The sequence below is a fragment of the Macrotis lagotis genome, chromosome 7, assembly GCF_037893015.1.
Source record: "Macrotis lagotis isolate mMagLag1 chromosome 7, bilby.v1.9.chrom.fasta, whole genome shotgun sequence".
In the NCBI taxonomy this organism is placed as follows: domain Eukaryota; kingdom Metazoa; phylum Chordata; class Mammalia; order Peramelemorphia; family Peramelidae; genus Macrotis; species Macrotis lagotis.
The window spans coordinates 177693612-177698268 of record NC_133664.1 but is presented as its reverse complement, the minus strand read 5'-3'; the positions used below and the strand labels follow the sequence as shown (position 1 = coordinate 177698268).

At 39.2% G+C, this 4657-nt stretch overlaps 1 pseudogene; it reads left to right on the top strand.

Annotated features, from left to right (window-relative positions):
- Nucleotides 1–1815: 1815 nt before the first annotated feature.
- LOC141493919 (rho GTPase-activating protein 8 pseudogene) lies at nucleotides 1816–3148 on the top strand (annotated as a pseudogene).
- The last annotated feature ends 1509 nt before the right edge of the window (nucleotides 3149–4657 follow it).

Sequence of the window (4657 nt, the reverse complement as noted above, 5' to 3'; positions counted from 1 at the left end):
TGATAACATCTCCTGATCTTCCCTCATTTATAATATGAAACAGATCTCTTTTAAAAAAAAATCCAATTGACAATACCAATAAAGAGAAGCTAGGACAAGAACATCTACCTCAAGGATAGTCTTTGAGGATCATATTTGATCTGAGTGAAGAGAGCAGACAGCCAGTGGGGACAGGATGAGAGCCAGACTAACCTAAGATCAGCCCCAGAATGCTTTTGCTGTGGGAACTGCTCTATTCCAAGTAACAACCAGAGAGAGGAGGTGTCATGGGTGGCATTGAGAGTCTAGGGCTTACCCCAGGTCTGTTTATGGTGGCAAAAAAATGGAAATTGAGTGAATGTCCATCAATTGTGGAATGGCTTAATGAACTGTAGTATATGTATTTGATGGAACATTGTTATTCTATTAGAAACCAGGATGGATGGGAATTCAGAGAATCCTGGAAGTATTTGCATGAACTAATGTTGAGTAAGATGAACAGAACCAGAAGTACATTGTATACCCTAACAACAACATGGGAGTGATGATCAAATTTAATGGACTTTCTCTTTCCAAAAAGCCAACAGTCAGACACAATTTTGGGGTATCTGAAATGGAGAATGCCATTTGTATACTGAAAAGAATTGTGGAGTTTGAACAAAGACCAAAGACTATTACCTTTAGTTTTTACTAATGTTATCTTATTATGCAATTGCTATATCTCATACTTTCTATTTCTTCCTTAATGATATTATTTCTCTCTCATCACGTTCAACTTAGAACAATGGACATCATGGAAACAATGTAAAGACTAACAGATTGTCTTCAATGGGAGTGGAGGGAGGGAAGTAAGATGAGGAGGGAAATTGTAAAATTCAAAATAAATAAAATATTTTTTAAAAAAATTAAAAATCATTTGGGAAAAGAAACCCAAGAGAAAATTAACTCCTTGAAAGAGAAAATTAGCATCTTGCAACAAGAAAAAAATCCTTGGAAAATGCAATTGAACAAATGCAAAATGAAAATAATTTTCTCAAAGTTGAATTTGGGCAAATGGAAAACTCCTTCAAAAAGGAGTTGGAAAAGGTGAATGAAGAAGAATATTCTTTAAAAAGATGAATGGAATCTGTGGAAACTAATGACTTCATGAGACAACAAGAATCTGTTAAAAAAATACCAAAAAAATTCAAAAACATAGAAGAAAACCTAAATGCCTCATCAACAAAACTACAGAGCTAGAGAACAGATTCAAGAGAGACAACTTAAGAATCATTCGGTTTGCAGAGAACATTGAGTTTTAAAAAGCTTGGCCTCAATATTTCAGGCCCTTTTGAAGGAAAACTGCCCCAATATTATGGAACCAGAGAGCAAAATAGTTATTGAAAGAAGACATTGCTCCCCTCCTGAAAGGGATCCCAAAATGCAACCAACAAGGAATATTCTGGCCAACTTTCATAATTAACAGATAAAAGAGAAAATTGTGCAGGCAGTCAGAAAAAAACAATTTAGATATCAAGAAAGCACAGTAAGAATTGCATAGGACCTGGTTGCATCAGCATTAAGTGACTGAAGGCCCTGTAATATGATATTCTGAAGAGCAAGGAAGCTTGGAATAAAGTCACAAATTCACTATTCTACAAAACTGAGCCTTCCTTTCCATGTGAAAAGATCAACATTAAATGAAATATGAGACTTCCAACTTTTCCTGATGTAAAGACCAGAGCTTCATAGAAAATGTGGACTTCAACACCTGCTCGGCCAGGTAGGCTGATCATGCTCTTCCCACCCCACCACCCTCCAGGCCTGGCCAATGAAAAGCAAACTGGTGACCAGGAGGGATCCCTTACCTCTATGCCCAACCTCCCAGTTGGATTGATGCCTGCTGACATGGTGGGGACTGACTTGGAAGCATTAGCAGAGATCGAATTACAGAAAGAAAAGGAAATCTCCACCTTAGGAGCCCCAAAGATGGCGCTTGTGCCTGCCCCAGCCTGCAAAGACTCAGCCCTTAGTATGGACCATCCATTCTATGATGTGGCCAGACATGGAATCCTCCACTTAGCAGGGGATGACAACTCAGGACGGTGAGTCATCACCTCCAGCTGCTGCCGAATACCCCCCTGTCATGAGCTCAACCACAGCCGTCTCCTAGGGTACCTGAAGTATACCCTTGACCAGTATGTAGAGAACGACTACATCATCGTCTACTTCCACTACGGGCTGATGAGCCGCAACGAGCCGTCTCTGAGCTGGCTTCAAAGCGCCTACAAGGACTTAGACCGGAAGTACAAGAAAAACTTGAAATCCCTTTACATCGTGCATCCAACCAATTTCATCAAGATCCTGTGGACTACTTTCAAGCCCCTCATTAGCCACAAGTTTGGGAAAAAGGTGACATACTTCAATTACTTAAGTGAGCTGAAGGAGCATCTCAAGTATGACCAGCTGATGATTCCTCCAGAAGTTATTCGATATGTTGAAGTTTTGCAGAATCTGAGGCTGGGCTTCCCTCCGCCCTTGGTGAATATGCCCCGACCCTGGCCTCCTCTACCCACCCAACAGTTTGTTGTTAGCCTGAAATATATTCAAGACAAAAATAAAGGTGAGCTCATCCCACCAGTCATGAAGGAGACTGTGACCTACCTGAAAGACAAAGACAAAGGTCTCCACTCCGAGGGCCTTTTCTGTCAGTCAGCCAATGTGCAGACTATCAAAGAGATCCAGAGACTGTATAACCAAGGAAATCCTGTGAATTTCGATGACTATGGTGATATCCATATCCCAGCCATCATCTTAAAGACGTTCCTTCGAGAGCTGCCACAGCTACTGCTGACCTTTGAAGCATATGAACAGATCCTAGCAATCATTGGTGTAGAGTAGCCTGCGGGTGACCCGCTGTAAGGAGATTGTTGGGGGCCTCCCAGAGCACAATTATTCTGTTCTCAAATATCTCATGTGCTTCTTGCACATGGTATCCCAGGAGAGCATCTTTAACAAAATGACAGGCTCCAATCTGGCCTGTGTCTTTGGGCTGAACTTAATCTGTCCATCCAATGGAATCTCATCCCTCAACGCCCTGGTGCCTCTTAACCTGTTCACAGAACTGATGATTGATTTCTATGAGAATATCTTCAGCTCTCGGGTGGTCCCTTTAGGGGCCTCATTATAGACTCCTTGAGGTAAGGTTTGGACTCAGTGCTTTCTTAGCATTTCTAGCTTCATTATTATTGACTGAATGTAAAGGCCCTTTCTATCTCTGATGTTCTATGTTCTGGGTTCTCTCTTCTAAGTGCTCCCCCATCTGACATTCCATGTTTTAGGGTCCCATTCAGTTTTAATATTCTAGATTTGTGTTTTGTATTCTAATATTCCATGTAGCTGGAGAACATCATATCCTCTCTCAGGTTAAACACTATCTGAACCTTCTTGAAAAAGGTGAATTATTGCATACAAAGCTTCACATCTCATTCCCACCACAAGACTAACCAGATTAGAAAATAGCTATTTGAAGCTTGGGACCCATTTCCAACCTTTAGTTATGTTACTGTGGGCTCTTTTCCCCTTTGGGTGAACTGTATGAATCATTTCAACTTTCTGTATGGAAAAAAATACCCACAAGGGTATTAAACACCTTCTGGATTAAAAAAAAATGTGGACTTCAAACAGGAGACTCAAGAAACATAAAAAGGTTAAAAAAAAGGAAAAGAAAAAAATTGCTATGAACCTGGCTATATCCCCACCTGGGAGCTTCTCATAAATTTTGACAATTTTATCTCTATTAGAGAGAACATATTTAACCAGAAGTAACAGACACTCATGACTTGTCTTTGACTCAGAATTATTTAAAAACAATATCTCCTTAAAAAGAGGGGGGCAGTATAAAGATGGGAGGATGGAGATTTGATGGGGTTAATCACATTACATAAAGAGATAAATAGGACCTATTTCAATAGAGGAGAATAAGGTAGGATGTGAAAACCACCTGAATCTTTCTCTCATCAAGTTTACTTCAAAGAAGGATTAACATACACATACTCAGTTAAGTTAAGAAACTTATTAACATTCAAATATTAAAAGGGGAAAGGGGAGGGGGAGGAAAAGGGGATCTAACAGAAGGAAGAGAAAGAAGAAGGGTCAAAGGTAAAGGGGAAAGATGGGGAGGGGTGAATATAAAGGGACAAACACAGTGAAGAAGTTGGTATTCAGAAGTAAAATACTTGAGTATATGGATAAAGTTAAAAAAAAGGAAAAAAAAACAGAGGGAAGCTAACATAGAGGGCAATAAAGAGGGAGTAATCCTAACTTTGAATGTGAATGGGATGTAATCTCCTATGAAATATAAGTGAAGAGGAGAATGGATAAAAAACAAAATCCTGCAAAATACTGCTTACAAGAAATTCATTTGAAACATAGATACATATAGAGTAATGGTAAAAGGTTGGAACAGAATATATTTTGCTTCAGCCGAAGTGAAAAAGGCAGGGGTAGTAATCCTTATCTCTGACAAAGAGCTGCAAAAAATAGATCTCATTAAAACATATAAGGAAGGAAACTATAACCTCAAAAAAATTATCATAGACAATGAAGCAATTTCAATACTGAATATGTATGCACTAAGTGACATAACATCTAAATTCTTAGAGGAGAAGCTGAATAAGTTCCAAGAGGACATAAACAG